General features: G+C 42.9%; 1 protein-coding gene across 4 annotated transcripts in view; it reads left to right on the forward strand.

Annotated features, from left to right (window-relative positions):
* ccdc57 (coiled-coil domain containing 57) overlaps positions 1-22757 on the forward strand; it is a 172543-nt gene that overhangs the window by 141695 nt on the left and 8091 nt on the right. The window lies entirely within an intron of this gene.

Consider the following 22757-nt stretch of genomic DNA (forward strand, 5'->3'; position numbering starts at 1 on the left):
AAAATAAATTGCAGAAACTTGTAAAATTAGTCAGCTCCATCATGGGTACTAGTCCCTGTAGCATCCAAGACATCTTCAAGGAGCAGTGCCTTTGGAAGGCAGTGTCCATCGTTAAGGATGCTCACCACCCAGAACATGCCCTCTTCACACTGTTACCTTTGAGAAGGAGGTACAGAAGCCTGTAGGCATGTACTCAGCAATTCAGGAACAGCTTCTTCCCCTCTGCCATCTAATCTCTAAAGGAGTATTGAACCTATGAACACTACATTACTACTTTTTTTTATTTCCAACTGTTTTATAGACTTATATATACTTACCGAAAATCAGTCTTTTTTTCTGTATTTACTTATATGCATTTCATTGTCCTGCAAGCCATAAAGTTAACAAATTTTAGGACATTTGCCAGTGATATTAAATGTGATTCTGATTCTCCATAAACTTCCCTTCAGCTGCCCCAGGTTCTGAATTTCTCACTCTGTTTTTCATGATCTTACACTCTTTCATTTCTCCTTTAGCCCACTCTATTCTATGTCATGCTTAGTCCAACAATGCATTTTTCGGTTTTCAAAGATTCTGTCAGCAGTATGCTGAGGCAGTCTTGGAGAACTACTCTATATATTTATACCTGTACAGATTTGAAAACAGTCTTTTTGTTACACTCCCCACTTTACACTACAAAAGCACCAGATTCCTCCAATAAGGAGAGAAAAATATAATGTAGTATGTCTTCTTTATGACTACTGTGCTACTAACTTGCACTAGCTCGAAGAGTTTCCAGGAATTACAAATAAATTTGAACATACTGCTGTAAGCAGTAAATATTTCATTTCTAACCCTATGATGGAGGGTGAGTCATTGCAAAGCAATTGAAGGTGGTTAACTCTTGGATACTGGACTAAGGAATTGCTGGAATAATATCCCATTCCCACAGCCACAACCATCACCTGACTCCAGGCAATGGTGGTGATTCCACTCAATTCCCATTGACTTTGATTTTAACTCTTTTAAACTTTCTGCACTAAGGCAGCAATGAGTGCTCAAAGAGAAGAAGATGGCAGCAGCGATCAATGCGACAAAGGGTGACATCCTCAAGACCATTCACGAAACAACTTCTTTCACTTTTTTATGCCCTCTTTTTCTTTCGTATGTGGAACCTATGATCTACATTTTGGTGGTGTGTTTTTGGGCCAATTGAGTGGTCTGGCACTTTGCTATCTCTGAGGGATCTCAGTGAGGCTTGAAGCAAAACGTGCAGCCTTGAGGCCAAGAAGCCTGGAGATGGGGCACAAGCTCATGATGTACTTCATTTTTCACCGATCTTGCCAAGTAAAGCGTCAATAAAGATTGAAATCAAGGACAGAGCGAAAACCAAATGGGTGTTCAATGCTGACTTTCAGCCTCTCGCTCGCTACTGACAGAGGATGGTGCCTGCTTGTGATGATCTCTCTCTCCCTCTCCATCTCGCTCACTGCTCCCAAAGGAAGGTCCCTACATTCAAATGATCTCTCTCTCTCTCTCTCTCTCCCCATCTTGCTCGATGCTGCTGGAGGATTGTGCCGGAGTCCTGAGTCGTGGACAAGGTTTAATCGACGCAGCTTGTGGATTTGACTCTGAACTTCACGTTATGATGTGTTTCTGGTTCCTGGTCACACCTCTTTTATTGATCTTTTGAGTGATTTTGATTGGGGCAGCCTACAGATAACAAATGACACAGCACTAGATTGAAATGAGCTGAACTGAATATGCCTGGACTTTCTCTATTTTGTGTTTTACGTTCTGTATTTCTCGCTCTTTTTTGCCATTTGCGTGATTTGTTTATTTTTGCATGTTGGGGAGGGGAGGTTGATGTCTTTCTTTGAATGGGTTGTATGGTTTTATTTGCTTTGTGGCTGTCTATGGGAAGACAAATTTTAGGGTTGTATATTTCATACGCAGTTTGATAACAAATGTACTTTGAATCATGAGGGTTCCCAGCAGAACCAAAGCTGAGTTTTGACTGACAGGTTTTTGTTAAGTAATAATCATTTTACGGGACTATCAATGATACCTTGTAATAATTTTACCAATAACTCAGATTGATAAGATAAATATGTTTATTATTCTCACATAAACCAGTGTACAGTGAAAAACTTTGTTAACTGCTATCCATACAGATAATTTCATAACAGCAGAGTATTGAGGTAGTACAAGGGAAACCGATAACAGAATGCTGAATGAAGTGTTAGTTACAGAGAAAGTGCAAAATCATAACGAGGTAGATTATGAGGTCAAGGGACCACCCTATCATATTAGGGGACAGTTCAATAGTCTTTTAACAAAGTGATAGAAGCTATCTTTGAGCCTGATGGTCTATACTTTAATTAGCCAAATTCTCTTTGGCGGGATACAATCATCACGAGCAGTCTTTTGTTTTGCTGAGGTGGTGCAAGGTCTAAAAGGAGCTTGGGCCTTCTGGAACTTTTCGGCAGGCTGCAATCATAATGATTTATTCAGCACTCAGCAAAGGCCATTCTTGGAGTGGGCCAGTGTTAGAATGGTTAGGCTTTGGCTCAACAGGCTTGGGTGAATACAGGCCGAGAACAGGCAGAGGCTCTAAGTAAGTTGTTAATAAGGTTTTTTTCCTCTTTCTTTGTATATTAGTACATAGCTAGTGAAGTGAGAATGGATCCAGGGTTAGTGGTATGTTCTTTATGTGAGATGTGGGAATTCTGGGTGACCCCCAGAATCCCTGATAATTACACCTGCATGAAGTACATTGAGCTACAGCTCCTTAGAGCAACTGGAGCTGCAACTCACTGACCTTCGGCTCTTACAGGAGAATAAGAAGGTGATAGATAGGAGCTACAGGGAAGTGGTCACCCCTGATTTGCAGGAGGCAGGTACTTTGGTGACTATGAGGAGAAGGAAAGAGGATGGCCAGCCAGTGCACAGTAGCTCTTTGGCCGTTCCCTTCAATAATAAGTGCACTGCTTTGGATACTGCTGGTGGGGATGACCTAACTAGGGGAAGCTGGCTCTGTAGCTCAGAAGGAAAGGGGGGAGAAGAGGAGTACAGTGGTTAGAGGAGCAGACAGGAGATTCTGTGGATGTGAAAGGGACACCAGGATGGTAAGTTGCCTCCTGGATGCCAGGGTCAGGGATGTCTCAGTTTGAGTCCACAGCATTCTAAAGGGGGTGGGTAAACAGCCAGAAGTCGAGGTACCTATTGGCACCAACGGCATAGGTATGAAAAGCGAGGAGATCCTGAAGATACTAAGCTGAAATGTAGGACCTCCAGGGTAGTAAACTCTGGATTGCTACCTATGCCATGCACCAGCAAGGGTAAGAACAGGATGATTTGTCGGCTGGATGGGTTTCAGATTTCTGAATCATTGGGATCTCTTTTGATAAAGGCATAATTTGCACAAGAAGGATAAGTTACACCTGAACCCGGAAGGGTGGGTGGGGGGGAACCAATATCCTTGCAGGCAGGTTTGTTAGAACTGTTGGGAGGGTTTAAACGAACTTGGCAGGGGTATGGGGATCAGAGCGACAGGGCTGAGGATGGGGCAGTTGGCATACAAGTAGGTGCAGTGAGATTGTGAGGAAGGACGGGCAGAATATCAGGGAAAATTGCTGTCAGTGGGATGAGATGAAGTGTAACGTAGCGGCAAAGTTGAAAAGGGTGAAGCATACAAGACTGAAGGTGTTACATTTGAATGCATGCAGTACACTGAATAAGGTAAATGATCCTGTAGCGCAGTTAGAGATTGGCAGGTATAATGTCATAGGCATCACTGAGTCGCAGCTGAAGGAAGATCATAGTTGGGAGCTTAACATCCAAGGATGCACGCTTTATCAAAAGGACAAAAGATTGATAGAGTTGACGTGGTTAGACTTTTTCCATTGAGAGTGGGGAAGATTCAAACAAGAGGGCATGGGTTGAGAATTAGAGGACAAAAGTTTAGGGGTAACATGAGGGGGAACTTCTTTACTCAGAGAGTGGTAGCTGTGTGGAACGAGCTTCCAGCAGAAGTGGTTGAGGCAGGTTCTATGTTGTCATTTAAAGTTAAATTGGATAGATATATGGACAGGAAAGGAATGGAGGGTTATGGGCTGAGTGCAGGTCGGTGGGAATAGGATAGGGTAAGAGTTCGGCACGGACTAGAAGAGCCGAGATGGCCTGTTTCTGTGCTGTAATTGTTATATGGTTATATGACAGGCAGCTGGCTTCATTGGTAAAATAAAAGTGAAAAAAAATCAAATCCTCAGAAAGAGATGACATAGAATGGGAGGGTGTAGAATCCTTGTGGGTAGAGTTAAGAAATGCAAGGGTAAAAAGACACTGATGGAAATTATATACAGGCCTCCAAACAGTAGCCAGGATGTGGGCTACAACTTACAACAGGAGATAGAAAAGGCATGTAAAAAGGGCAATGTTGCAATAATCATGGGGGATTTAAATATGCGGGTAGATTGGGAAAATCAGGTTGGTGCTGGACCAAAGAGATGGGATTTGTAGAATGCCTACTGGACGTTCTAAAAAGTGGTTTTTTTAGAGCAGCTTGTGTTTGAGCCTACTAGGGGAAAGACAATTCTGCATTGGGCATTGAGTTATGAGCCAGATTTGATTAGGGAGTTAAAAGTAAAGAAACCTTTTGGAAGCAATGATCATAATAAGATAATATTCCACAATATTTCAAATAATATGATAGAATTCACACTGCAGTTTCAGAGGAAGAAACTAAAGTCAGATGTATCAGTACTACAGTGGAGTAAAGGGAATTACAGAGGCACGAGAGAGAAGCAGGGCAAAGTTGATTGGAAGTGGACACTAGTAGGGATGACAGCAGAATAGCAATGGCTGGTGTTTCTGGGAGCAAATTGGTAGACACAGCATAGTTACATCCCAAAGATTAGAATACTTCTGTAGGGGAGGATGACACAACCATGGATGACAAGGAAGGTCAAAAACTGCGTAAAAGTAAAAGAGAGGGCATATAACGTAGCAAAAATAAGTGGAAGGAAGAGGATTGGGAAGCTTTTAAAAACCAACAGAAGGCAACTAAAAGAGCCATAAGGAGTGAAAAGGCAAAATATGAAGATAAGTTAGCCAATAATATTAAAGAGGATACCAAAAAGTTTTTCAGATATATACAGTAAAGGATAAAAGAGAAGCAAGAGTGTATATTGGATCTCTGGAAAATGACGCTGGAGATGTAGTAATGGGGATCAAGGAAATGGTGAATAAACTGAATAGCAACACACATCAAAGTTGCTGGTGAACGCAGCAGGCCAGGCAGCATCTCTAGGAAGAGGTACAGTCGACGTTTCAGGCCGAGACCCTGAATAAGTATTTTGCATCAGACTTCACTTTAGCAGTATGTCAGAAATTCGAGAGTGTCAGGGAGCAGAAATGAGTGTATTTTCCATTATTAAGGAGAAGGTGCTTGGAAAGCTGAAAAGTCTGAAGGCAGTTAAGCCATCCAGACCAGATGAACTACATCCCAGGGTTCTGAAAGAGGTGGCTGAAGAGATTGTGGAGGGATTAGTAATGACCTTCAAAGAATCACTAGATTCTGGAATGGTTCCAGCTTGTTGGAAAATTGTAAATGTCACTCCACTCTTTAAGAAGGGAGGAAGGCAGAAGAAAGGAAATTATAGGCCAGATAGCCTGATTTCAGTTGTTGGCAAGATGTTGGAATCCATTATTAAAGATGAGGTTTCAGAGTACTTTGAGACACATGATAAAATAGGCTGAAATCAGAATGGTTTCCTCAAGTGGAAATCTTGCCTGCCAAATCTGTTGGAATTCTTTGAGGAAGTAACAAGCGGGATAGACAAAGGAGAGTCAGTGAATGTTGTTCATTTGGATTTTCAAAACTGAGGCTGCTTGATAAGATGAGAGCCCGTAGTATTACAGGAAAGATATTAGCATGGATAGATTGGCTGACTGGCAGGAGACAAAGTGTGCAAATAAAGGGGGCCTTTTCTTGTCGGCTGCAGTGACTGGTGATGTTCCACAGGGATCGTTGTTGGGAGTGCTTATTTTCACGTTGTACGTGTGTCAGTGATTTGGATGATGGAATTGACGGCCTTGTAGTCAAATTTGCAGACAATATGAAGATAGGCGGAGAGGCAGGTAGTGTTGAGGATGCAGGAAAACTTAGACAGATTGGGAGAATGGGCAGAGAAGTGGCAGATGGCGTATAGTGTAGGGGGAAGTGTATGGTCATACACTTTGGTAGAATGGAGAAAAGGCATAGGCTATTGTCTAAACAGGGAGAAAATTCAAAACCCAGAGGTGTAAAGGGACTTGGGAGTCCTCGTGCAGGGTTTCCTAAAGGTTAACTTGCTGGTTAAGTCAATGGTAAGGAAGGCAAATGCAATATTAGCATTCATTTTGAGAACACTAGAATGTATGTAAAAGCAAAGGTGTAATGCTGAGGCTTTATAAGGCATTGGTAAGACTGCACTTGCAGTGGAAGGGAGAACAGCCAGAGGTCGTGGTACATATTGGTGCCAATGACATAGGTAGGAGAAGGGAAGAGGTCCTGAAAACAGACTACAGGGAGTTAGGAAGGAAGTTGAGAAGCAGGACCGCAAAGGTAGTAATCTCAGGATTACTGCCTGTGCCACGCGACAGTGAGTATAGGAATAGGATGAGGTGGAGGATAAATGTGTGGCTGAGATATTGGAGCATGGGGCAGGGATTCAGATTTCTGGATCATTGAGACCTCCTTTGGAGCAGGTGTGATCTGTACAAAAAGGACAGGTTGCACTTGAATCCCAAGGGGACCAATATCCTTGCGGGGAGGTTTGCTAAAGCTACTGGGGAGAGTTTAAACTAGAATTGTTGGGGGGTGGGAACCGAACTGAAGAGACTGGGGAAGAGGAGGTTGGCTTACAAATAGAGAAAGCTTGTAGACAGTGCGAGAGGGAGGATAGGCAGGTGATAGGGAAGGGACAGACTCAGACCAAAGGTTTGAGATGTGTCTATTTTAATGCAAGGACTGTTGTGAACAAAGCAGATGAGCTTAGAATGTGAATCAGTACTTGGATATATGATGTGGTGGCCATTACAGAAACTTGGATGGCTCAGGGACAGGAATGGTTACTTCAAGTGCTGGGTTTTAGATGTTTCAGAAAGGACAGGGAGGGAGGCAAAAGAGGTGGGGGCGTGACACTGTTGATCAGAGATAGTGTCACAGCTGTAGAAAAGGTGGACACCATGGAGGGATTGTCTATGGAGTCTCTGTGGGTGGAGGTTAGGAACAGGAGGGGATTAGTAACTTTACTGGGTGTTTTTTATAGGCTGCCCAATAGTAACAGGGATATCGAGGAGCAAATAGGGAAACAGATCCTGGAAAGGTGTAATAATAAGAGTTGTCGTGATGGGAGATTTTAATTTCCCAAACAGCGATTGGCATCTCCCTAGAGCAAGGGGTGTAGCTGGGATGGAGTTTGTTAGGTGTGTTCAGGAAGGTTTCTTGACACAATATGTAGATAAGCCTACAAGAGGAGAGGCTGTACTTGATATGATATTGGGAAATGAACCTGGTCAGGTGTCAGATCTCTCAGTGGGAGAGCATTTTGGAGATAGTGATCATAATTCTGTCTCCTTTACAATAGCATTGGAGTGAGATAGGAACAGACAAGTTAGAAAAGCATTTAAATGGAGTAAAGGGAATTATGAGGCTATCAGGCAGGAAGTTGGAGGCTTAAATTGAAAACAGATGTTCTCAGGGAAAAGTACAGAAGAAATATGGCAAATATTTAGGGGATATTTGTGTGGAATTCTGTATAGGTACGTTCCAATGAGACGGGGAAGTTATGGTTGGGTACAGGAACCATGGTGTAAAAAGGCTGTAATAAATCTAGTCAAGAAGAAAAAAAAGCTTACAAAGGTTCAGAGAACTAGGTAATGTTAGAGATCTAGAAGATTATAAGGCTAATAGGAAGGAGCTTAAGAAGGAAATTAAAGGAGCCAGAAGGGGCCATGAGAAAGCCTTGGCGGATAGGATTAAGGAAAACCCCAAGGCATTCTACAAGTATGTGAAGAGCAAGAGGATAAGACGTGAAAGTATAGGACTTATCAATTGTGACTGGGGAAGTGTGTATGGAACCGGAGGAAATAGCAGAGGTATTAATGAATACCTTACTTCAGTATTCACTATGGAAAAGGATCTTGGTGATTGTAGTGATGACTTTTAGCAGACTGAAAAGCTTGAGCATGTACATATTAGGAAAGAGAATGTGCGGGAGCTTTTGGAAAGCATCAAGTTGGATAAGTCGCCGGGACCGGATGAGATGTACCCCAGGCTACTGTGGGAGGTTAGGGAAGAGATTGCTAAGCCTCTGGCGATTATCTTTGCATCATCAATGGGGACGGGAGAGGTTCTGGAGGATTGGACGGTTGCGAATGTTGTTCCTTTATTCAAGAAAGGGAATAGAGATAGCCCAGGAAATTATTGACCAGTGAGTCTTACTTTAGTGGTTGGTAAGTTAATGGAGAAGATCCTGAGAGGCAGGATTTATGAACATTTGGAGAGGCATAATATGATTAAGAGTAATCAGCATGGCTTTGTCAAGGGCAGGTCGTGCCTTACAAGCCTGATTGGATTTTTTGAGGATGTGACTAAACACATTGATGAAGGAAGAGCAGTAGATGTAGTGTATATGGATTTCAGCAAGGCATTTGATAAGGTACCCCATGCAAGGCTTATTGAGAAAGTAAAGAGGCATGGGATCCAAGGGGACATTATTTTGTGGATCCAGAACTGGCTTACCCACAGAAGGCAAAGAGTCGTTGTAGATGGGTCATAAACTGCATGGAGGTCGGTGACCAGTGAGGTGCCTCAGGGATCTGTTCTGGGACTGTTATTCTTCGTGATTTTTATAAATGGCCTGGATGAGGAAGTGGAGGGATGGGTTAGTAAGTTTGCTGATGACACAAAGGTGGATAGTGTGGAGGGCTGTGAGAGGTTACAGCGGGACATTGATAGGATGCAAAACTGGGCTGAGAAGTGGCAGATGGAGTTCAACCCAGATAAGTGTGAAGTGGTTCATTTTGGTAGGTCAAATATGATGGCAGAATATAGTATTAATGGTAAGACTCCTGGTAGTGTGAAGGATCTGAGGGATCCTGGTGTCCAAGTCCATAGGATGCTCAAAGCATCTGCGCAGGTTGACTCTGTAGTTAAGAAGGCATATGGTGTATTGGCCTTCATTAATCATGGAATTGAATTTAGGAGCTGAGAGGTAATGTAGCAGCTATGTAGGACCCTGGTCAGACCCCACTTGGAGTACTGTGCTCAGTTCTGGTTGCCTCACTACAGGAAGGATGTGGAAGCCATAGAAAGGGTGCAGAGGAGATCTACAAAAATGTTGACTGAACTGAGGAGCATGCCTTATGAGAATAGGTTGAGTAAACTTGGCCTTTTCTCCTTGGAGCGACAGAGGATGAGAGGTGACCTGATAGAGGTGTATAAGATGATGAAAGGCATTGATCATGTGGATAGTCAGAGGCTTTTTCCCAGGGCTGAAATGGTTGCCACAAGAGGACACTTGTGGTCTTTTTCCTGCTTTCCTGTAAGCCAGAACTGGACAGATTTACACACTTGTTTAGATGCTGCAGCAGTTAGTGGGAACTTGAGGAGCAGAGGTGTTGACAAATTGCTCATAGTTATAAGAATAATAGGGATGTATATTGGGAGATTTTAATTTTACTGATATTGACTGGGCCACCCAGTGTTAAGGGCCTGGATAGGGTGGAATTTGTGAAGTGTGTCCAGCAAAGTTTCCTGAGTTGATATATATAGAGGGACCTACTGGAAAAGGTGTGAAACTGGGCCTTCTAGGGAATGAGTTAGGGCAACTGGCAGATTTGTATGTCAGTGCATACCTAAGATGCTGTGATCATAATTCTGTCCTTAGTTTTGGGATAGTGATGGAAAAGGATAGGATGAGTCCACAGTTTAGTGTCCTAAAAGGGAGCAGGGCTAATTTTGGGGGAATTAAGATCTAAAGTTCAAAGTTCAAACCAAGTTTATTATCAAAGTACATACATGTCCCCATATACAACCCTGAGATTCATTTTCTTGTTGGCATACTTAATAAATCTATAGATAATAACCATAACAGAATTAATGGAAGACTGCTTAACTTGGGCATTCAACCCGAGTACAGAAGACAAGAAACCGAGCAAATACAAAAGGAAAGAAATAATAATAATAATAAATAAATAAACAATAAATATCAAGAACATGAGATGAAGAGACCTTGAAAGTAAGTCAATTGGTTGTGGGAACATTTCAACGATGTTCAGTGAAGTTGAGCAGCGTTATCCCCACTGGTTCAAGAGCTTGATGGTTGAGGGGTAACAGCTGTTGTTGAACCTGGTGTTGTGAGTCCTGAGGCTCCTGTATCTTCTTCCTGACAGCAGCAGCCATTCCATTGTTTAAGAACTGTAGTAAGGGCAAACCATACTACAGACCAGTCATCCTGACATCAGAGATTGGCAATTTACTTTAAGGAATTCTGAGGGACAACAGTATGTCCTGGCTGGTGGGGTTCCCTGATGATAGATGCTGCTTTCCCGCAATAGCATTTCATGTAGATGTGCTCAATGGTTTGGAGAGCTTTACCCGTGATGGACTGGGCCATAGCTACTACTTTCTGTAGGATTTTCTGTAGAGGTCAATTGGGTGAACTGTTTGAAAGAAAGGAAATAGACAGCAAGCACGGGAGGCCTATAAGCATATGGTATTAAGAGTACAGGACAGCATATTCCTGTTAGGATGAAGGACAAACTTAGCAATTTTGGGGAAAGGCCCACCCATCTTCTGCAGCTTGGGACAAAGATGGTTCTGCTGATCTCTAAAGTGACCTACCCCTGGCTCATCAGACATATTGAGGTTCTGATGAGGAAAATACCTAAAGGAAGGAAGGAAGGATACACTTTGGTTTAAGAGATCCAGAGATCCATTGATTAAGAACACAATTGAGAAGGAAATCGGGATGGTAAAGATAGGATATGAGACAGATCTGGCAGGTCAGAGGTTCTATAGCTATACTAAGAGTAAAAGGATGGCTAGGGAGAACGTAGATGAGCAGAGCTGCCTTTGTCTTGAGCTGCAGAAGATCGGTGGGCTTTTCCAGGAATATTTCTCCTTGGTATTTACTGAAGAGAAAATCATGGTTGTTCAAGGAAAACAGGTAGAGATGTTTTGGATAAATTTCATACTACTAAATCTCCAAGACCTGACCAGGTACGTACTCAGACATTGTGGGAGGCTAAACAAGAAATTGAGGAGATATTAGCCACTGGTGAACTTCCAGAAGACTGGAAGGTGGCTTAAGTCATTCCGTTGTTTAAGAACTGTAGTAAGGGCAAGCCATACTACAGCCCAGTCATCCTGACATCAGAGATGGGGAAGTTACTTGAAGGAATTCTGAGGGACAGCATCAACTAGCATTTGGACAGACAATGTTTAATGAGATGGCATAAGCATGGTTATGTGCATGGAAAGTCACACTTCACTAATCTCTTAGAGTTTTTTGAGAAGTTAGCCTAAAAGGTAGATGAGGGTGGGACAGTGAAGTTTAACAAAGCCTTCAACATGGTCTCGCTTGGTAACTAGTCTGGAAAGTTACCTCTCATGGAATCCAGGGAAAGCTAGATGGCTCAGATGTAGGAAACAGAGTTGTTTCTCAGAATGGAGGTCCATGACTAATGATGTTGGGACCTTTGTTATATATGATGTGGATGCAAATATGTAAAGTTTGAACAGTAAGTTTGCAAATGACATGAAATAATGAGGTGTTATTGATAGTGAAGAAGGTTGATCAGTTAGGTAAGCTGGCTGAGGAATGGCAAATGGACTTCAATAACCATAAGTGCAATGTGATGCACTGTGGAAAGCATAGAACTTACACTATGAATGATAGGGCACGATGGGATGTAATGGAACATAGGAACCTAGGAGTACAAGTGTATAACTTGTTGAAAGCAGTGTCACAGGTAGGTAGAGTGGCGAAAAATGTATTCATCTTTCAGAGCATTGAGTATAGGCATTGAGACATTATGTTACAGTTGGATAAATTGTTGTTGGGCTGCATGTAGAGTGGGGACAGGTGATTCCTGGGCTGTACGGCCTGCTCACTTAAGGAAGATGAAGTATCTCCCATAGTCTGTCCTTTCCAGGTATAGTGATCACTGCAGGACCACTGTTTGGCTTGCCATACAGGAGGTCACTCGCATATGGCTTTCCTATACTACTGTGCCCATAACAATGGTTTCATGTGGCATCTCTTTTCTTACTGAGTTCGCTATATCATGGCGTGACCGAGTGTCCAGCAGTATAACTGGGCAGGCAGGCTGGTCTCAACAGTCTTGGCTGGCAGCCAGCCTAGGAGAAGGACAACTCTGATTCCAAACCTGGGAAGATGAGACTCGTTAGCCTTGCGAGAGAGCTTGTCTAGGAGAAGGCAAATTCTGATACTCAACCTACAGCCTTGCGGTTGCTTTAGTCATTGCATTGGGGAACGCCCCCCGTCCTAAAGAATGGAATCAGTCCATGCGCACCAATCCTCACTATAAACCTAGCCTAGCAGTGCAGGCAGGAAGAAAAGTCCTCCAGTGATGGAGGAGGAGCGAAACAACAGGTGTTTGATGACACTGGAAGTCGCAGCCGCAATTCTGCATGTCGGCGGCTCAGACCCATGGGTCATCTGTTGACCTGAGGCAACAACAGCATTCAGCAGCCCTCTGAGTGACCAAGCAGCCCTCTTCAGGGAAAGCACTGCTTACTCTGAATGGAACCGGACCTAGAAAAGGTGGTCAAGAAAAAACTTGCCTCATCACCACCTGGTTGGTTCGCTGTGGTCAATAGGTCTCTCACTGAAGCAGTAAGAAAAAGGGAGATAAATCAAAGAAGTCAACATATCTCAAAATTGTGTGCTGGAATGTGTGCACAACGCAGGATTCTGCAGAAGGTGACCAACTCCAAAGATACTCAGTGGTTGTGGCACGAGATCTAGCTCAGCTGGACATTGACATCGCTGCTATAAACAAAGTATAGTTTACTAATCAAGAATTTTTAATAGAGCATGGTGCAGGCTACACTCTCTTCTGGTCAGGCATAAGCAGCAATGAGAACAGACTCTCAGGTGGGCTTCGTGATCAAAAACACCATCGCCAATAAGCTTGAAAGTCTACCAGTTGGACACTCAGATCGACTTATGTCCCAGTGACTTCCTGCTGCGGACACACAATTTATCACACCCCCACACTGCCAGCAGACCCTACTGTCGAAGAGGCATCCAAAGGAGAGCTGAAGTCCCTCTTATTGGAAACATATAAGGCAGGCAAGATCATCGTCCTAGGCAACTTCAATGCCATTGTGGGTAGAGATGTTGAAGTGTGGCCAGGAGTCTTAGGTCATCAGTGTGACGGAAACTGCAATGACAATGGGAGGATGCTTCTGGAGTTCTGCACAGAATTAGGCCAGGTTGTAACAGATACGCTGTTTCAACAGAAAGCTAGGTTCAAGATGACCTGAAGGCACCCACAATCCAAACACTGGCACTTCCTGGACTACATCCTGGAGCGCCAAAAGGATGTTCTACGCATCAGGGTCATGCTGAGCGAACCCTTTTATATGAATCACAGACTGGTCAGGGCAAAAGTCAAACTGGCTATCAAGCCAGCAATAAGAAAAACGGGACCACAGTCAAAGAGACTCCCATTGGATAAGCTCTTTGGACTCTGAGATGTATTCCAGATCAAGCCAAGGGAGAAACTGGACAGCAACAGCACCTCAAGCACAGACTCCAAAACAGGAAAGAAATGGGTGCACCTAAAGACTGCCATCCAAGACGTGGCTGTTGATGTAGTTGGGTACTCCTCAAGAAGAAACAAGGGTTGGTTTGATGAAAATGATGTTGAAGTGCAGAACTTGCTCCAGAAGAAATGCTCCTCTCATCAAGTGGTGCTGTCTAGACCTGGCGGCCAAGCAGCCAAGGCAGAGTACAGAGCTGGGTGCAGCATCCTCCAAGCCAAACTGAGACAGATACAGAACAATTGGTGAACTGTCCTAGCAGAATGAACACAGCACCATGCAGACACTGGCAGCGCTTGAGCCTTCTATGAATTGCTACGTGTAGTGTATGGTCCGATTCATCAGATTCAAGCCCCCCTATTCTCATCCGACAGCTCCAGCCTGCTGACAGACAAGGAAGCCACCGTGAGGTAATGAACAGAGCACTACAAGAGCCTTTTCGGGGATAATCATCAAGTACAAGAAGTGTCCATTGAAATGATCCCCCAGCATGAGGTCAGGCTTAAGCTTGATGGCCCACCAACTTTGGATGAGGTCAAATCTGCTATTTCCAAGCTGAAATGCCATGAAGCCCCAGGCATTGAAGGGATCCCAGCAGAAGCATACAAAATGGGTGGAGACATCCTCCTGAGCGAACTCACAAACCTATTCACACTCTGTTGGGAGAAAGGTTCAGTCCTAAATGACCTACACAACGCTGTAATTGTCTCCCTGTACAAGAACAAAAGAGAGAAATCAGATTGCTCGAACTACAGAGGCGTAATCCTGCTGTCCACTGTCAGGAAGGTTCTCGCCAGAATTCTCTTGGACAGAATCATCCCTGCCATTGCTGAAGGCAACCTCATAGATAGTCAGTGCCAATTCAGAGTGAACAGAGGCACATCGACATGATCTTGGTCCTGTGCCAGATGCAGGACAAAGGCCATGAACAGAACATGGCACTGTACACAGCATTCATTGACCTGACCAAGGCCTATGATACAGTCAGCTGTAGTGGTCTCTGGAAGATTTTGTTGAAGCTTGGCTGTCCCCCGCAATTCCTTATCATCCTGCAGTAGCTCCATGAAGGCCAAAGCGGTCAGGTTAAACACAACGGCGACCTGTCTGAACCATTCCCCATCAGTAGTGAAGTAAAACAATGCTGTGTTTTGGCACCAATACTCTTTGCCATCTTTTTAAGTTTGATGCTACAGGAAGCAAAAGAGGCCACCTCAGAGAACATCTACATTCAGTTCCGCATTGACTGAAATATCTTCAACCTCCACTACCTTCTCGCCAGAACAAAAACCATGCAATAGTCCATTCTTGAGCTACTATATGCAGACGACTGTTCTCTTTTCTCACGCACATAGGAAGCGCTAGAGGCTGCAGTCACTCAATTTGCCGAAGCTGCAAGGGCTTTTGGGTTAACAGTCAGACTGAAGAAAACAATGATCCTCTATCAGAAGCTCCCTTGTGACATTTACAGCCCTCCTTAGATCACCATTGATGATCACCCTGTCACCACAGTTAGGCAGTTTACCCACCTGGGCAGCATCATCTCCAACAAAGCTACGGTCGTAAGGGACATTGACAGTTGACTCACCAGAGCCAGCAATGTCTTCGGGCACCACCAGAAACATGTATGGAAGAACTACCAGCTGCATCTGTCCACAACAATCCAGGTGTACAGGCCTGCCATTGCCACAACACTGCTATATGACTCCGAAGTCTGGATTTTGTACCACAAGCAAACCTGGTTGCACGAGCGAGACAATCAGTGCTGCCTCTGCTCCATAATGCGTATCAGCTGGTAGGACCGTGTCTCCAACAATGAGGTCCTGGAGAAGGCTCAACTTCCAAGCATTGAAGCCACTTTGCTGCTCAAGCAGCTCCACTGGCCAGGCCATGTGTCCCACATGGACAACTCCTGTTTACCGAAAGCAGTACTCTATGGAGAACTCTCTCAGGGCGAGAGAGATCGTGATGCCCCATACAAGAGGTATAAAGGTCAACTTAAGCAATAGCTCTCTCAGGTAAATATCGAGGTCAACAGGTGTCAGCAACTGACTTGTGATAGAGACCACTGGATAACGTTGATCCACAGAGCAGCTAAGAATGGTGAGGAATCCAGAACAGCGACCGCTGAAGAGAAGAGAAGACGCAGGAAAGATCCCACTACCCAAGCACTTGCATCCCAGCTTTTCCTATGTCCCTACTGCTCCTGAGTCTGCAGATCCAGAATTGGCCTCTACAGTCGCCAACAATCATGCCTTCACTGTTGAGGACTCTTCTTTCCTCTTGATCTTTGCAAACGAAGAACCAGCCATCATCGCACGTAGAGTACTGTGTACTATTTTGGTTGCCATATTATAGAAAGCTATGCTTAAACTGGTAAGACTTCAGAAAGGATTTACGAGGACATTAGCAGGACTAAAAGGACAGAGTTATAGGGAGAGGTTGGCCAGGTTAGGTCTTCATTCATTGGAACATCAGAGAATGAGGGGCAACTTTATACAAAAGTTAAAAATTATGAAAGACATAAATAAGGTGCATGGTTGTTGTAGGGTTGAAATCATATTGCCATATAGGATCCATGCCAGAAAAACACTCTGATGGGTTTGTTAACATTTTGCTGGTTTCTATTCCTAGCCATTATTAGTAGTACTTTATGAAGAGGTGTACACATTTCCCTGCCTCCGACCTATGTGGGCGCTCAAGCATGAGTGTGCACAATGGGACAGTTTGACTGTAGGGGAAATCATACCTGAGCTTTGCAGGTGTCAGCAGGCAAAGCCACATGCATTTAGGAATGGTAACCTTTGATAACTCCTTTTAGTTCTATTTTATAGATCATTGGAGAAATCTCACAAAACTTCTTGCCAAGATTACGTCCTTACTGAATGGCACATAAGTTCTCCTTAGTCCAGAGTGATTCATTACTCCACTGGAAGATGCATTAATTCACTTTGATTTTCATGCATGAATGTGCAAAACTTCTTTTGAAAACTCTGCAACAACATTACAGCTTTATCCCTGGGAATGGTTTGAATTTTACTTTGTTGCATGTTTGTTTTAGATCTTCAGGGACTTCTAGCTCAGGGACAGTTTGATTTCTCAATATTTTTCCTTGTCTGGGTGGAGAGATTATCTATTTTGTAAACAATCTGAAGTAATCAGGTAGCAATTTACATTGCCATATCAGCAGACAAATTAATAAATGATTAACCAAAAATGTGGGATGAGCAGAATTCAGGTTCAATACACTAGCTATTGGCAATCTGGATACGTGCTTGTTTACACTAGGTAGATTATGTAACAATTACTTGTGAAAGAAATACAGCATTGCAAATCCAAACTAAATAATTTTGTAACTGCATAAGTAATCTTGTCAGAAGCAATCACAGCTCTTTTCCAAGACTGTTGTTTTGTAAGTCTTTTTGTAAAGCCATCCCCTTCTCGCAATTCCTCCGTCTCCGCCGCATCTGCTCTCAGGATGAGGCTTTTCATTCTAGGACGAGGGAGATGTCTTCCTTTTTTAAAGAAAGGGGCTTCCCTTCCTCCACTATCAACTCTGCCCTTAAACGCATCTCCCCTATTTCACGTACATCTGCTCTCACTCCATCCTCCTGCCACCCCACTAGGAATAGGGTTCCCCCGGTCCTCAGCTACCACCCCACCAGCCTCCGGGTCCAACATATTATTCTCCGTAACTTCCGCCACCTCCAACGGGATCCCACCACTAAGCACATCTTTCCCTCCCCGCCTTTCTCTGCATTCCACAGGGATCGCTCCCTACACAATTCCCTTGTCCATTCGTCCCCCCCATCCCTCCCCACTGATCTCCCTCCTGGCACTTATCCGTGTAAGCGGAACAAGTGCTACACATGCCCTTACACTTCCTCCCTTACCACCATTCAGGGCCCCAACAGTCCTTCCAGGTGAGGCAACACTTCACCTGTGAGTCGACTGGGGTGATATACTGCGTCCAGTGCTCCCAATGTGGCCTTTCATATATTGGCGAGACCCGACGCAGACTGGGAGACTGCTTTGCTGAACATCTACGCTCTGTCCGCCAGAGAAAGCAGGATCTCCCAGTGGCCACACATTTTAATTCCACATCCCATTCCCATTCTGACATGTCTATCCACGGCCTCCTCTACTGTAAAGATGAAGCCACAGTCAGGTTGGAGGAACAACACCTTATATTCCGTCTGGGTAGCCTCCAACCTGATGGCATGAACATCGACTTCTCTAACTTCCGCTAAGGCCCCACCTCCCCCTCGTACCCCATCTGTTACTCATTTTTATGCACACATTCTTTCTCTCACTCTCCTTTTTCTCCCTCTGTCCCTCTGAATATACCTCTTGCCCATCCTCTGGGTCCCCCCCTCCCTTGTCTTTCTTCCCGGACCTCCTGTCCCATGATCCTCTCCTATCCCCTTTTGCCTATCACTTGTCCAGCTCTTGGCTCTATCCCTCCCCCTCCTGTCTTCTCCTATCATTTTGGATCTCCCCCTCCCCCTCCAACTTTCAAATCCCTTACTCACTCTTCCTTCAGTTAGTCCTGACGAAGGGTCTCGGCCTGAAACGTCGACTGCACCTCTTCCTACAGATGCTGCTTGGCCTGCTGCGTTCACCAGCAACTTTGATGTGTGTTGCTTGAATTTCCAGCATCTGCAGAATTCCTGTTGTTTGTTTTATAAGTATTGACTTTCGTACTCCAGTTTTGTCCTTTATTAAAATACCAAACCATTTCAATTTAACAACTTAAAAGTAAGGTACTGTATTATTTCCAAATTCTCACACAGCACTATCCCAGTCAAAATATACATTTATTATTTTTGCAAGCTCAGTAATTTTAAGATTTGATACAAATCTTTAACTAAAAAAAGATTGAAAGGTGATTACAATTACATGTAAATTCTGAAATACTGCACTCTCTACTAATAGGAATGAACCTAGTCTGAAAAAAATGTCCTGTCTGGAAAAAATGTCCTGTCTGGTTTGGGTTACAAATTTCCAGCAGGTGCCATATGAGATAAGGAAGAGAAAGGGTCTTTGACCTGAAATATTTACTCTGTCTTCCCACAGATGCAACCTGACCTGCTGAATATTTCCAGCAATTTCTGCTTTCATTTTGGATTTTGTATTATCTGTAGTTTTTAAAATTTCAAGTTAAAAAGTGTTTCCTTTTGAGTAAGATCATATATGGCAAAGGGAAGTAAAATGAAAAAGGACATCATAAAACTGACAGTTGGATTTAAACCCATTCTTTGGAATTGAAGCTGTTGCATCTGTCAATTTTATGTTCTGATGGACCTGAAAACAGAACTAACTCAGAAATGAATAAGATTACATGCTTAATGATTAAGTAGTTAGAAATTATGAAAATGGAATTCTCCTGAGTTAGCAAATTAGTGGGATCTGGTAATAGGCAGTGAACTGTAGTATACAAGATATGTAGAGAATACCCAATTGTTCATAGTAACATCAATGGATCCCACATTCTCACTATAATTTCCAAGTAAAGTACAAAAAAGCGAACCCAAAGTAAATTACTAAAGTTACTGCAAATCTGAAATAAAAACCGAAAACGTTTGGAATAGTCAGCAAGTCAAGCGGCATCAGCAGAGAGAAATGCTTTAGATCAATGAGCAGGACCAAAATTTGCTACCCAATCTTTATTATTTAAAAAAAACTGCTCTGCTTTTCTGTTTTGAGCATATCTTGCTACATTTTCACCCACTCACTCCATTTATCCATATCTCCCTGCAGCTTTTTAACCAGCTCCTTTGTATTCACAATCTGGTTTCCTTCCAATCCAAAGATGTACTGGTTACTAGGTTAATTGGTCATTGTACATTTTCCATGATTAGATGATGTTTAAGTTAAGGGTTACTGAGCTGAGTGGCTCAAAGGGTCAGAGGACCTTTTCCACGCTGTATTTCTAAATATTTTTCTTTAAATTAGTATATTGAAGATAAAGGAAAACAGATTTTTGTAATACCAAGAAAACCAAAGGAGGTTAATGCAGGGAAATTGTGAATAATTGAATAGGTTGTGAGTTAATTGAATAGCAGAGCAGACCGGTGGAATTGAATGACCAATTTCTATTTATGTTTTCTTTTAATTAATTTATTATTTTTATTTAGAGATAAAGCATTGTAACAGGCTCTTCCAGCCTAATGAGCCCATGGCTCCCAGTTACACCCATGCTACCAATTAACCTACTGACCCGTGGGAATGTAAGAGGAAATTGGAGAACCCGAAGGAAACCCACACACTCATGGAGAGAACATACAAACTCCTTACAAACAACGGCAGAATTGAACCTGGGTCTCAGGAACATGTAATAGTATTACGCTATGCTACCAAGCCACCTACAAAATTCTTAGAATTTTATTAATTTATAGCACTTTTGACAGAATTCTGCCTCTTATGGGCAATTTTCTTACCTTCTACCCTGAGAGGAATTAGTTCACCTTAGTGTACAATTTAGCCAATCCTGCCAGCTTTTCATAGTTCATGCCAAGATTCCTTTATTAATTTGTGAGCTTTTACAGTAACTGTATATGGTATCACTAATCAATGCACTTATAATCCAGCCTGATCCTTCCCCAACGTCCTTATATATGCTGTTCAAGTTGGTTGATCAAATGTAAATAAACCAGGTTTCCCTTGGTGTTCAAGCAGATGTGTATTACCTCAGTAGGATAGAGAATTGGATATTTATTCATTCTGCAGAAATTGAACTAGTGGCAAATCTTAAATCTTCTTTAAAATGCCATTATTAATTTTTAACAGTGATATGATCTACAGTATATGTAGTTGAATAATATTAACAATAAGCATGAATAATATCTTAAAAGCAAAGGCACAGGTGTGATATTTCTGTCTTAGTCCTGTTCCTGTGCTCTGGAACATCTGGCAGAAAAGTAGGAAGTAGAGGTGCTGCCGTGCTTTCCTCAAAATTCCACTTATGGGGTGGGCCCAGGACAGGTCCTCTGATAACACTGAGGAATTTAAGGTTGCTGACCCTCTCTGCCTCTGATCTCCCAATAAGGACTGACTGATGGACCTCAGGTTTCCTCCTCCTGAGGTCAATAATCAGCTCCTTGGTCTTGCTCACATTGAGTGAGAAGTTGTTGTGGTACCACACAGTCAGATTTTCAAACTCCCTCTATATGCTGATTTGTCACCACCTTCAATTTGGCCAATGACAGTGGTGACATCTGCAAACATAAATAAGGAATTAGAGCTGTGCTTAGCCACACAGCCATAAGTGTGAAGTGAGTAGAGTAGGAGTCTAATCACAAAGCCTCCTGATGCATCAGTGCTGATGGAGATTGTGAAAGAAATGTTGTTGCCAATCTGAACTGAATGGGATCAGCAAATGAGGATATTAGGGATCCAGTTGCACAAGGACATATTAAGGGCAAGGTCTTGAAGCTTATTGATTAGGTCTGAGGTGGTGATAGAATTGAATGTCGAATTATAGTTGATAAAGAGCATACTGATGTATGCATCTTTGCTGTGCAGATGTTCCGGGGTTGAGTGAAGAAACAATGAAATGGTCCTTTTGTGGACCTGTTGTGAAAAAAGGCAAATTGGAACAGATCCAAGTTTCTTCTCAGGCAGGAGTTGATATCTTTCATCACCAACCTGTCAAAACACTTCACACAGAGGATGTAAGTGCTACTGGACAATAGTCACTGAGGCAGGTTACCACTTTCTTCATTATAATATGCATCCATCATAAGGGATTCCCACCACCCAGATCATGCTGTATTCTCGCTGCTGCCATCAGGAAGGAGGTACAGGAGTCTCAGGACTCACACCACCAGGTTCAGGAACAGTTACTATCCTTCAGCCATCAGGCTTTTGAACCAGAGAGGATAACTTCACTCAACTTCACTAGCCTCCATCACTGAACTGTTTTCACAACCTATGTTCTCTCTTTCAAGGACTCCTCATCTCATGTTCTCAATATTTATTATTCATTTGTTTATTATTATTAGTTTTTTTCTTTTTGTTTTTGTACAGTTTGATGTCTTTTGCACACTTGTCGTTCACCCTGTTTGTGCGATCTTTCATTGATTCTACAATGGTTAATAGATTTATTGAGTATGCCCGCAATAAAATTAATCTCAGGGTTGTATATGGTGACATACACGTACTTTGATAATAAATTTACTTTGAACTATGAACTTCTTAGCACTGGTATAGTTGAAGCCTGCTTGAAGCAGGTGGGTACCTCAGATTACCAAAGTGAGAGTTTGAAGATATCAGTGAACGCTGCAGCCCAGCACATCTTTAGTACCTTGAGTATCTTTAGTACCCCATCTGGGCCAGATGCTTTCCATGGTTTCACCCTCCTGACATATGTTCTCACATTGGATATTCGCCTAAAGAAATTTAAAATATGTAAAACAACCAGCTGGAAGAAGTCAAGGACAGTGGACGAATAGACATAACAATCGCCTTTGTTTTTGCCATGTGGTGAAAGAATGCAGGCTGTCCTTTTGTTGGAACTGTTCTGACAACCACCTTCTTGTGAACTGGATTGAAGCATTGAAAAGTGGTCAGAACGATAACCAGATAAATAAGATACCATTTCTAAATAAGAAGTTATTTGTGGGATGCTCTTTGATAAGGTAAAAGAATCAGCATAGGTTTATGACAAGAATAATTTGTGTCCATGAGCTGAAATGACCTGAGCCCAGTGTTTGACTTCAGCTGGATGTACTTGGTGGTAAATGGGCTAATAGAAGGTGGAAAATCAAAGGAATGATAGCAGAGGCATTTTCTTATTTGTGAAAGGAGTAATGAGCTAATACCTGTAGCTTTGGGACAGACACAAAAAAAAGTGGACGCAGGCTAGCCTGATAAATCAGAACCAACAGAATTGCAGTATAATGGTGCAGAACTGATAAAGAAAAAAAATGAATTTTCAGAG

This window comes from Mobula birostris, chromosome 24 (genome assembly GCF_030028105.1).
Source record: "Mobula birostris isolate sMobBir1 chromosome 24, sMobBir1.hap1, whole genome shotgun sequence".
Lineage (NCBI taxonomy): Eukaryota > Metazoa > Chordata > Chondrichthyes > Myliobatiformes > Myliobatidae > Mobula > Mobula birostris.